Raw genomic sequence first — 12,885 nt, 5'->3', positions numbered from 1 at the left:
AATTGATGTGCCTGGGAGGGACCAGCATCGCCGCTCCCTCGGTGCAAGCTTTAAACAGGAAATCTGAGATTCAGAACATCTTATAGTTTGGCTTGCCATCGCTGGTCATGCGGTGGGCCCGAAATAAACTCCCTGCTTCAAAGGAGAGTGTTTTGGAATTGCCTGGCAGAGCAGCCAGAAGCCCAGGGCCAGGGCAGAAGGAAAACTCAGGCAGCATGTTCTGAATTAAGACACTCTCCAGAAAAATCTTTTTTCTTATCCCTGAACTGTACCCTTGTTTCAGAGCCTAACAGGTAATGCATGCTTTCAACCTTCTTATAGAGAAAGATTGCTTGGCTGGCTGGGACTTAACTGCTGTGGTGTCTACTTGTACCTTCTTAAGGGGCAAGCCATGATCTCGCATCTGCCTCTCTTCTATCCTCCTGAGTTATGAAGCAGGCTGGTGACTTTGCCTTGGGATCTGGGGGACATAAAATCTGCTGTTTGCAAGTACTTACCCAATCTTCTGGAGGAGTCTTGCTCAGAATACCACTCGGCTGTGCACGTCTAAAAATGGAAATGCAAAAGGGGTATCAATGAGGCTATTGTTGGTTCCATAGGCCTTGGGCAATGTCTGTGTCAGACAAATGACTTTCAGAAATGCTTTTAGGTTGAGTGAATAGATATTCTCATTCTTGGGGGCGTCAATTCCTTGCGTCATTTATGGGGCCTCCGTGTGGGCAGTAGTGGGGGGAGGGGAGAGCAACTTTGGCCGCCATGGGCTGTACCTGCAATGACTTGAGGTTGGCAAGAGGGAATCGAAAACTATGACACTGTCAAAAACTATGACACTGTGTAAAGAATGAGAAATGTTTTGTGGGAAGGCAGAGATGCAGGAATACCTCGTGGGTGCTTGTGTGTGTGTGTGTGTGTGTGTGTGTGTGTGTGTGTAAGCATCAGGACATATTCAAGGAGTTGATTGCCTTTTGAAAGTATGGATGGATGTTATCAGGTGGGCGGAGGGGCAAGGGACCTCCAGGTGGAGGGGCGGCTCAGGCAAAGGCAGGCAAGCCAGGGCAGATCTGGGGTGATGCTGAGCAGTGCAGGGTGGCTCCAGCAAAGGGTCATGAGGTGAGAAGTGGGGGGGACCGTGGGAGGGGAAGCTGGGGGGCTAGAGGAGGGGATGCAGCTCCCACCAGGCCAGGCAAGAAGAAGAAGATGAAACATTTTCCGATTGCTTTTGAGCAGAGGAGGGGCTGGCGGGATTCAGGCAGCTCCTCAGGAAGCCCAGCAATGGCCTGGAATGAGGAGGCAAGGAGGCAGCGACCTTTAGGGAGGACAGGTGAGGGGTTAAGACCTGAGTCTGGGCAGAGGCCAAGGATGGAAGAGTTCCCCTCATAGAAGGGACAGCTGGCTCGTGCGTGAGGCAGGGGGCTGAGGGAGTTCACAGGGGTCCAGGCAGAGCCTGCGGGGCCAGCCCACCAGCCGCAGGGGAGCCCCGGGGCTGCGTGCAGGGAGGCTGCCCGGGGACAGCTGCAGTCACTTCCAGAACAGTTGGACGGGTCCTGACAGCTGGTGACAGGCCTGTTTACAGCACAGCCTCCTCCAGGAGCTGGTGGCGCCTCCACCTGGCATCCTTCTGGTTTGCATCACCCAGTCTTGCACAAACAGGCCAGGCCTTGAGTGCGTCATGGCAGGGGAGGCAGCGGCAGGGGCCGGGGCGGGGGGGCACCCTCTGCTTCCTCTTTGCTGTGGGCAGCTGTGATCTACCCATGGTGATCTTACAATGAATAGCATGGTTGATATCCGTGAGCATTTACTATGAGCCAGGCCCTGGGCCCAGGGCTTGTGCGGTTCCTCTCACTGACCTCCTGGGCATCGAAAGTTAGAGCTGATCATTCCTCCCATTTTCCAGATGTGGAAGCTGAGGTCCCAAGAGCTTAAGTAAGGGTCTCCGCTAAAGCTGGACAGCTAGCATGTCTTGGAGTCGGGAAACAAATCCTGGCCTCTCGGCTTGCTGGCTTCCAGGGCCCATAGTCTAAGCTCTGGTCTCTGGGGCCTCCCAGAGGAGCGGCACTGTGGTAAACAGACCCGTCCTGGCACCGTCCAGACATCATATGGTACCGTATATTGTGGACAGGCTGCATCCAAGACAGTCTTCCCAAAGGAGGTGCACAGATATCTCTGGACCCGCCCTGTGTCCTTCCACTTATGCGTCAGGCTGCCTGGAGGAGGTGGCTGTCCCAGGACTTGTTTGCATCTTTAGTCTGCCCCCCTCAGCACCTCCTTTTGGACAGACTAACACCTGAGAGGGTACATGAAGAATCTTTAAAAGCTTTGCGCTTGAGGGAAATATTTTGGGGAGGCGGTGGTGATGTAGAAGTCGGGTGATTCTTTTTTTTTTTTTTTTGTCTTTTTAGGGCTGCACCTGCGGCATATGGAGGTTCCCAGGCTAGGGGTCGAATTGGAGCTGTAGCTGCCAGCCTACGCCAGAGGCACAGCAACACTGGATCCGAGCCGCATCTGCCACCTACACCACAGCTCACGGCAATGCCGGATCCTTAACCCACTGAACGAGGCCAGGGATCAAATCCGCTGCCTCATGATTCCTAGTCGGATTCATTTCTGCTGTGCTACGATGGGAACTCCAGTCAGGCGATTCTTAACCTGCCTGAATTTTTTTAAAGAAAATGACACAGAGGGAAGAATGGAAAAAGGGAGGCAAAGTAGATCGAGGAGAAGGAAAAGATTTAAATAAAGGCAGGAGAGCAAACCCAACAAAAACAGAAAAGGAGAAAGGCCCTAGCTGGTCTGGGTGTGATGTTGACTGAAAGCCCTGTGTGTGGTTAGGCGGGCACCCTCGCCCCACCCGAGACTTCCTACTCTGAGGTCTGGAGTTAGAGCTTCCAGAACCTTCTGTCAGCCAGGGACCAGGATGAGGGAGGGTCCGTGTCCTCCAGGTGCCCAGAACAGGGCTGGGCAAGGCCACCCTTGGGCTGCAGAGAGGCGGGGCCGCAGCTGTCAGAGGTTCAGACCTGGCCCTGCAAGGCTGGCCCTTCTTTGCCCCCAGCCCAGGTGCCTGGCACAGGCAGCAAAGCCTGGCCTTGGCTGAGCCCTTGGCAGAAACTGTGTCCAGACCTGGATGTGCCCGGCCAGGTGGGCTGGTTGCAGAGGGAGATGGTGAAGAGGGGCTTGGGAGGGGGCTGGCTGGGGTCTGAGAGAGGGGCGGGCCCCTGCCGGTCCAAGAGGTGACAGACGGGCCCTCTGCCTGGGAGGCAGAGGTGAAGGTGACCCACGGGCCTGGAGGTTCAATAGCACGAGGCCCAAAGAGATGAAATGGAAACTTGGCTTTCATGGATGCTTTTCTTAGCTGGTGTTCATGGCACCCCCTCTGACTGCGGGCCTTTGGGCCCGTGTGGAATTTATGCTTCTCCTCGGAAAACGGAATTTTTTTTTTTTTTTTTTAATCTTTTTGCCTTTTCTAGGGCTGCTCCTGCAGCATATGGAGGTTCCCAGGCTAGGGGTCGAATCGGAGCTGTAGCCACCAGCCTATACCACAGCTCACGGCAACACCGGATCCTTAACCCACTGAACGAGGTCAGGGATTGAACCCGCAACCTCATGGTTCCTAGTCGGATTTGTTAACCACCGCGCCACAAGGGGAACTCCGGAAAACGGAAGATTTTCCACCAAAAAACATGAAAGAGGGTTTTTCCCCCTTGTACTTTCTTCCTTGCTCTCTCTCTCTCACATTCTCTCTCCTCCTGTTTGGGGGTAACTTCCTCAGTGTACACCGATAAATAAATAACTGCACAAGACTTGCCATTGGAGTCCCAGGCCACTGGTGAGAGATTTATTCTGACTTGGGTTAGCAAGCGCTGCTCAGCTCATTTCGGATGGGCTCTTGGTCTCCCTGGCATACAATGGGCACTGAGGGTCCGGGGGCGTGGTGGCATGGGAGCAGAACCAGCTCTGGACAGGTTCAAATTGCTGGCTGTCCGCTCCTACCTGGGTGACCCTGTGCCCATCATGCCCCGTCGCTGGGCCTCAGCTTCCCATCCTGGGCTGTGGTCTGATCCCCTCCTTAACCTCTAGCAACCTTGGCCCAACCTCAGAAACCTGAAGTCCTAGCACCCGAGGGAAGCCAGGAGCCGGTAAGCGGCATCAAAGCTTCTGGGATTAGCAGAGCTGGGAAGGGCTTTTAGCTTTGGATCCTGGATAAAAGGCTCGGATCCCAGCAGCTGTGAGGTCCTGGACACCAGCTGTCAGAGGCTTGTCGGCACTGCCCATTGCAAAGGCCCACCCTGCGGCTTTGACACGGGGCCCCTCTGAGGGCCACGCAAGGTGGCCTGGATTCCCCTCCCCCTCCCCCACAGCCAGCTCACAGCTCAGCCAGAGCAGAGATTTCCAAGGAACTAGCCCCTGGCCACTGCCCTAAGTATGCAGGGTCAGAGGGTCTGGTGAAAAGAGGGGCGGGCAGACTCTGTGCTGCTTACCATCTGGGCCTCAGGCTCTCCATCTGTGCAATGGGGAGACTCCTCCCCTCACTCTGGGGATTTTGAGAAGGTCAAATGGTGCCGTGCATGAAACTGGCCGGGAAGCTGTGCAGGCACCCACAGCATCGGCCTTTTTTGTTTGTTTTTTGTTTTTTGTTTAGAAATATAGCTGATTTACAATATTTCGTTCAAAGGCTACAGCCAAGTGATTTATATAGGCATAGTCTTTGTCAGATATTTTTCCATTATAGGTTATTATAGGATATTGAATACTGTCCGCTGTGCTCTGGAGAAGGGCCTTGTTGTTTATCTAGTTTACAAACAGCAGTGCGAGCAGCATCCCTTCCTATGCGTTAGGTTTTGAAGTCATAGGACTCAAGAAGGGGAGAGAAGGCTTTAAGGTTTTACAGCCACGAGCCCTCCAGCTGCAGGTGTTTCCTCAGGTTTCTTAGGACCCTTCTGGATCCTGGGGGAGCAGCCGATTAAAAAGATAAGCTTTGATATAACTTATGAGGACCCTGGGGGACCAGGGAATAGCCCAGGCCAGTTCCTCACTGCCGCTTGCCGCCCCAGGCTGGCCAAGCAGCTAATGTTTAGAATTGCCCCGGGCTAAGGGTCATGGCCCTGGGATACATAAGTAGATGGGTAGACAGATAGAGATAATTAATTATATACGTATGTTATGCATGTATGTATACACATATAAATAGATAATTATATACACATATAAGGTATGTATGTATATACGCATATATTTATGCACACATATAGTCTTTTTTCAGTATATATATAAACATAGTCTTCAGTTTAACTTGGGCCTTTATTCAAACCTCACGAAATAACTGGAGGCTGTTGGTCACAGGGGAGGAGGGCTGAGTGTAAAGTCAAAGATGTAGCCTCTGGTCTCTTCCTCGTCGGTTTCTCCCTGATGTGCCTCAGTTTCCTCATCCATAGAATGGGAACAACACCCTCATCTACCACGTGGCTCACACGGAACAACGTCCGTGAGAGCATAAATTAGCTGCGAGGGGAGGCATTAAGGCTGTGGTTCTCCCCGTGCTTGGTGCAGGGTCTGAGCCACAGTGCTTTGCACAAGAGGGAAACTGAGGAGTCCACACTCATACCTAAAGCATGCAAGTGGGCCCTGCCTGAAATACTCATCCAGCACTTAGTCTTTGTCATCACTTTTCCACGAACTAAGTGCACCCTACATGTCCCCTATTGTCATTTGTAGGCAGTCATCTTGCACATGAATTCAAACTCGGGGTTTGGAGGAGTGGGACAGGCTGTGGGTCTTTCCATGGCTCCTAGGACAGCAGGTGGTGCCAGCAGGAAGGAGGTGGCAGCAGGGGGGTTCTGGGAGCGGGGATTTGGAAGTGGAGGCCATGACCTTCCTGCACCGGGCTGGGACTTGGGGAGGGTGTGGGGATCTCCCTCCGTCCCGAGCTCTGACCCCATTGCTGACCTCTGGGCAGGCTCAGCGGGGTCCCCTGGGGCTGCCGGGGACAGCCCAGGGGCTGATGGCCTAGCCTTCCTTCCTGACCACAGCTGTGGGGGGAAAGCAACTCCCTGTGGCGCTCACTCTTGCTCTTTTTTATGCTTTTCATTTTTTAAATACTTTTTTTTTTTTTTTTTAATGGCCGCATCCATGGCATATGGGAGTTCCTGGGCCAGGGATTGAATCTGAGCTGCAGCGGCAGATGGAATCTGACCTGAACTGCAGGTGCAGCAATGCTATATCCTTTAACCCGCAGTGTGGGGTGGGGAGCGAACTTCCAACTCCGCAGCCACCTGAGCCTCTGCAGTTGGATTCTTTTTTTTTTTTTTTTTTGTCTTTTCAGGGCCACACCTGCGGCATATGGAAGTTGCCAGGAGGCTAGGGGTCAAGTCAGAGCTGCAGCTGCCAGCCTGCCCCACAGCCACAGCAACGATGAGTCCGAGCCGCATCCGCGACCTACACCATAGCTCATAGCAACACTGGATCCTTAACCCACTGAGCAAGGCCAGGGATTGAACCCAAATCCTCATGGATGCAGGTCAGGTTCATTACCACTGAGCCACGATGGGAACTCCTGCAGGTGGCTTCTTAGCCCTCTGTGCCGGCAGGAACGCTCACTCTCCCTCTTTCTATTTTTATTTTATTTATTTATTTCTTTTTGCCTTTTCTAGGGCTTCTCCTGCGGCATATGGAGGTTCCCAGGCTAGTGGTCTAATCAGAGCTGTAGCCACCAGCCTACACCACAGCCACAGCCACACCAGATCCAAGCCGAATCTGCAACCTACACCACAGCTCATGGCAACGCTGGATCCTTAACCCACGGAGCAAGGGCAGGGATCGAACCCACAACCTCATGGTTCCTGGTCGGATTCATTAACCACTGAGCCACGACGGGAACTCCAAACTCTCCCTCTTTCTAAATGGAGAATCCAGACCCCTCAGGCCAAGCCTCCTTGGAAACTGCCAGCTGGGAATACGCTTGGGTGACAGGGTCTCAGCAGGACCGGGTCAGAGCAGAGAACTGCAGCATATCAGCAGCCCTGGACTAATGTTAGCAGATTTTCCCGGGTCGCTGGCCGCATGCCGGGTGCCCTGCCCCGCGTTTACGTATATCACCTCGTACCTCTTATGTCCCTTCATGTACGTGACCTCTGTGTTGTCACCTCTGTGGGCCAGCTGCTGTTATTATCTCCTTTTTACAGAGGGGCACAGTGAGGCAGAGGGGTGGGAGTAACCTGCTCCCATCACAGGCCCGCTGGGGGCAGAGCCGGGTTTGAACCCAGGCCATCAGAGCCCTGTGGCCGCGCCGTCTGCTGTGCCCAGTATCTTCTCATAATAGCTGTGCTTCCACGCTTTGACCCATTTCATTCACATGCCCATCCATTTATTAAACACCTACTGTGTACCTGGCCTTGGCTTCTGTCCAGAGGTTATGGCATGGATGTGACACAGTCCCACTCTGTGGAAGTTTCTGGACTCTCCAGGGACACAGGCCCACAGCAGGCAGTTAGAGCGCTAGACTGTGAGGGGTGCCCTTGGAGGCAGCCCAGGATGCCTCGGCTGTCAAATCAGGGAGGTTTCCTGGTGGAGGAGCTGCATGAAGTGGGTCTGGAAGGCTGGCTAGCCAGATAACGAGGCCAAGGAGGGATGGAAAGCGGCTTGTCTGGCTCTCACTTCTGACTCACTGAGGGGCCAAGGGGGGGTTTGATGCCCTGGAGGATGATGGCCAGGCCTCTCCTAGCCCCCAACCCTCCCAGACAAGCCCCCCACTCCCCAGGTTCTGATAAGACATCCAGGAAACCACCCTTCTGTGTGCAGCCCTGCAAGCAGCCCAAGACCCCACCCCATCCAGGGAAGCCCGGCCCCACTGCCAGCTGCGGGCAGACCCTGGCTGTTGGGGAGCCTAGATTTGTGGGGAGGGGAAGGAACTGGGGGGAAGAAGGACCACTTTTCAAATGCCATTATTTAATGCTCATCGCAGCCTTCAAAGGCCCTTGCTGTTATACCCATTTCACAGGTGTAGAAACTGAGGCCCAGCTTAGTAGCACATGGGCTATGGATGGAACAGGTCCTGTTCTGAGGGCTATACTGTTAACTCAAGGACCCCTGTCATAGCCACTTTATCCCTACCTTACAGGTGCCGTCTGGGGGAGTGGGGGCTCCCTGGAGCCAGTGTTTGGGACTCTGCAAAGGAGGTAAAAGAGGAGCCCCTGGAAGGCTCAGAGGTGGCCCCAGTCTCTCCTATTCCAAGCTGACCTTGAATCTGCCACCCTTGAACACTGCTTTCTCCACAGGCCCCTGGCCTGCCTGGCAGGGCCCCCTGCGTTCTGCTTTCCCTGGGAAAAGGCTATTTTTAAAAAAATCATTATTGGCCTCCCAGAAGGTCCCTTGAGACTGCTGGCCTCTCTCCAGGACTCGGGCCCAGAAGGTAGCCCAGCCTCCAGGCTAAGGCCTCAGAAATCAAGCTGGGCAGCAGAAAAATGATGGGAAACAGGACAAACAAGGGGCACCGCATCACCCAGGACCTCACCTCCCCCCACCCCTGCCCTCACTCTCCCATGAATTAGGTACTCTTATTATGTCCATTTTGTAGGCAGACAAATTGAGATTCTAAGAGGCCACAAGGCTAATAATCAGCACAGCTGTGATGTGAACCCAGCGAAGCTGACCCCACTGGCTGCTTCCTCACTGCCCCTTCAGGCTAAGGCTGAGCAGCCCCCCTGCTCTGGAAGATACCCCCGGTGTCCGCGGCAGCAGCACCAGCCAGTGATTTCACAGGCCAAGTGATGCGGGAGCAGCCTGGCATCACCCGCTTCCTTGCCACCAGCCAGGCCCAGCGTCAGGCCTGTCCGCGCTTGTGCCTCCTGATTCCGTCACCATTTCTATAATAATAGTACCAAGCAGTGTCTCTGCTTTGTACACAAGGATGCTAAAGATGGGGGAACTTACTCGAGGCCCCTCAAAGCTGAAGGTGTCCGTGGAAAAAGCAAGAGGTGTCGACCCCACAGTGGGGGTGGGGGAGTTCTTCTCCCTCAAGGTCCCTTCAAGGTCAAACCCCATCCGTGGGAACCTCCCCCTGATGTGGTGCCCACTGCACAAGTGCCCAGCCGGATGGGGATGCAGTATTCCCCCTGCCTGCTCAGAACCCTCGTGGGTGCCACGTGCTTGGATGGGCATTCCTGGAACTCGCAGAGGGAGCATTGGATTTGAGGTAGGAAGATGGGGCCCCCGTCCCTGCTTTCAGCTGTCTGTCCTCATGCAATTTCTTCCCTTCCCCTTTCTGAACCTTTCCTGCCTCATCTATCATATGGGATCAATCACACAGGAGCCTCAAGTCCTTTTGGGAAGAGTGAGGAGGCAGAAGAATTAATAAGTTAACAACAACAGAGAAACGTTCTTAGCTTTGAGGGCCGTTGTCAGGGCAATGCCATGAAATAAGTGGCAAAAGGGAAAGTCTCTGGATATTGTTCCTCCCGTGGCGGGGGAGGGGGCGGGGGTGCTAGTGAGTCGGGAGATGGTGGTTCCAGGGACCACCCTGCCACTGCCCCCACCTCCCTAGGAATCTGGTTGGGAAGGGAGTGCTGGCTGGGGTTGGGTGCTGCCCAGAACTGCTGAGCAGCCCAAACCAGGCTGGGGGTCAATGGCTGCCTTGGGGTGAGGGCCTGGTGGGGACCCTCCCAAGCTGCCCGCACTTGCCCAGCACACCCATTGCTCCTGCAATATGATGGAGTCGGTTGTCTTATTTTCATTTTTATTGATAAAGGAACCGAGCCCCAGGAAGGGGAAGTGACTTGACCAAGGTCACATAGCCAGTAAGTTGCAAAACAGGAACTAGATCTAGGGTTCCTGACAGTCAGACCCAAGATCCCACCCCTCCCACCTGGCTCCCTGTTTCCCCGTAACCAACGCTAAGCTCTCTACACACGGCAGACCTGCTGAAGTGGCCAGAAGGGACCCTCGGGGATGAAGTTTGGGGTTCACTGACGCAGAGCTAAACCAAATATCTCAAGGAGCTATAGAAGCTTTAGAACTGGCAGAGGCCTTAAAAACCTTCCAGCCAAGACTCCCCTTCTGCAATGGGAAAATGAAGCCCAGAGAGGGACAGGGATGTGGCCGAGGTCACACAGCACTTTAAGATCAACTTGGAGACTATAACTCAGGCCTCTGACTCTTAGACCCTGGCTCCTGGCCTGGAACAAATGCCCTCAGATGGGGCACCATGACTCTGGGCCAAGCCCTGGGCATTAGCACTTACAGTCAGGGTGGCGCCACATACTCCGAGCCTCTGCCCTGTGATAACTGGGGAGCAGAGCTGGAGTCTGACCCTGGAGAAGCCAAGGGGGTCTCACCTCCCTGGGCAGAGACCCTCCCCATGCCCTTGAAGACTGCCCTGGGTCTACCCAAACCTGGCCACAGGGAAGAAGAGAAGGGGTGGGAAGCAGAGCCTGGGCCAGCTGGGGTAAGGGCCACCTGGCTGCACAGTGCCCCCTGCAGGAGGGCAGGCTCTAGCCCATCTCACCATTTAACAGATGGAAAAACGAGAGCCTGTGAGAGAAAGAGAGATGCCCATGGCTGAGCTGGGACATGAACCCATGTCTCTTGATATCCATTCTTGGGCTTTTTTCACAATAAACAAAATTGATATTGAAAACAACAACAACAATAATGAAGGCCCCCTAAATATCAGGCACAAAAAGATTTTGAGGTCAGAATATCCCTCCCCTCTCCCTGTTTGGATAACGTAACAGTGTCCAAATTCTATAACATGCAACGAACGGAGCCCAGAGCAGCTGCCTGACACTTGTGGTTTTCAACACTGGCTTTGCACTGAAATGCTCAGGGAACATGGCAGTGATCGGATGCCAGCCCTGAAGGCTTGGAGCGCACGGTCTGGGGTGGGACTAGGGCCTTGGCCTCTTTTCAAGACTCTTGACCAAGCCTAAGAACTATGCTTTAAGATGATTTCGGCCCCATATAACAGAAAAGCCAAGGAACGTTGGCTTAACCCATAAAGATCGTCAATCTTTTGCTAACAAGCAGGCCAGGATGAGCAGACCCAGCCTTGGTTCAGCAGCTCATTAGGATAATGAGAGACTCTGAAGACCTGTCATTTACTCTGTCAAACTCACTGAATTGACACCGCTGCCCTCACAGTTACAAGGTAGCTGCCACCACGCCAAGCATCAAGTCCTCCGAGCACAAAGCAGGGGTGTGGGCGAGGAGTCACTTTCTTTGCTGCTTTCTCTTTTATTAGGGAAAGGAAAGCCCTTCCTGGGAGACCCTAGCAGAATTTCCTTTATGGCTCTTTGGCCCAAACCAGGCTATATGTCCATCCCTAAACTAATCACTGGCCAAGACGAGTAGAGCATCCCCGTTGTCTTGGAAGAAGCCTGCTTCATCCATGGAAGAAGGCACACCGTTGCCTGAACAAAGCCAGGTTCTGCCGTCAGAGAAGTTGGGGGACGTGGCTGTTGGGTGGACAATCAAGAGTGTTTACCAAGCCCTACAATAGCAGAGACATAAAGCCACCCACACAGTAAACTTGAACCAGGCATTTCCCCCTCATAAGGCACTGACCTTGGGAAGAGAACCTGGGGTCAATACCACACATGAACTACTGACCACAGCCCAGAAGGAGAAGTTCTAGTGGCAGCAGAATGTATCTTGGAGGAAACTTGTAGGCTTCCTGGAAGAGGAAGCACTTGCTCTGGGCCTTGAGGAATGAGAAGGAGTTTTTTCTCTCTCCCCCCCTTTATTTTATTTTATTTGGGGGGAGGGAGGCTGCCCTTGCAGCAGGTAGAAGTTCCCAGGCCAGGGATGGAACCCATGCCACAGCAGCAACCAGAGCCATAGCAGTGACAATGCCGGATCCTTAGCCCACTGAGCCACCAGGGAACTCTGTTTTTAAAATGTGGAAAGGAGAGAGCTATGTCTTGCACAGTATAAGCAAGGAGACTGGGGTGGGAACCACAGGTGGGCCGGGGAAAAGCGTGTCCTTGCCTTAGAGACCATCAGGAAGGCTGTTGCCTGGGCTGAGCAGGAGGACGTCAAGGGCTGAACCAGTCAGAACTGGTGGAGAGAAGCAGGTGGCTGGGAGTGACACCAGGAAGACTAAGGCATTTCCTATCTTTTTCACTGAGCCATTCCGGTGGGTGTTTATTGGTATTGTATTGAGGTCTTTTTTTCTTTTCTTTTATTGAAGTATAGTTGACTTACGATGTGTTGACTGCTACTGTACAGCAAAGAGATTCAGTTATACATACTAATACATATATATATATAAAACGTTTCATATTCTTTTCTGTTGTGGTTTCTCCTAGGATATTGAATATAGTTCCCTGTGCTGTAGGACCTCGTGGTTTATCCATCCAGTTGGGATTAGCAGATGCATTGGGGTCTTAACCTGGATTCCATTTGGTTACTGGCCATTTAAAGATCCTCTTTGTGAAGTGCCTGGCCTAGTCTTTTTGGGTATTGGTTACGTAGAGTCACAAGAATGCTGCATAACAAAAGTCCCTCGATAAGCATTTATGGAGTTCCTGTTGTGGCTCAGTGGTTAACGGACCCCACCAGTATCCATGAGGATGCGGGTTTAATCCCTGGCCTTGCTCAGTGGGTTAAGGATCCAGTGTTGCTATGAGCTATGCTGTATGTCGCAGACGCAGCTTGGATCCTGTGTTTCTGTGGCTGTGGCGTAAGCCGGCAGTGACAGCTCCGGTTCAACCCCTAGCCTGGAAACCTCCATATGCCGTGAGTGCGACCCTAAATAGACAGAAGACAAAAGACAAAAAAAGACAAAAAAAAAAAAAAAAAAAAAAAAACAGGTCGGAGGACTGATCAAGGCCAGGCCAGACCAAGCTACTCAGCTCCAGGCTGCAGCCCCACTGGATAGAGTTCTCCACGGGGGTTGGG

The 12,885-nt window shown here is 53.2% G+C and overlaps 1 protein-coding gene across 2 annotated transcripts in view; it reads left to right on the top strand.

Moving 5' to 3' along the window:
* ASB2 (ankyrin repeat and SOCS box containing 2) overlaps window positions 1–12,885 on the top strand; it is a 48,197-nt gene continuing 35,312 nt past the window's right edge. For both annotated transcript variants that reach the window (XR_014809336.1, XM_021099651.2), the window contains exon 1: window positions 1–293. The gene's annotated coding sequence lies outside the window, so the exon portion shown is untranslated. The remainder of the gene's footprint in view (window positions 294–12,885) is intronic.

Source organism: Sus scrofa, chromosome 7 (genome assembly GCF_054392235.1).
Source record: "Sus scrofa isolate SSC_HxYL_T2T_F1_AM1 chromosome 7, Sscrofa_HxYL_maternal_Yorkshire_Landrace_v2.0, whole genome shotgun sequence".
NCBI lineage: Eukaryota > Metazoa > Chordata > Mammalia > Artiodactyla > Suidae > Sus > Sus scrofa.
This window is presented reverse-complemented; position numbering and strand designations above follow the sequence as displayed.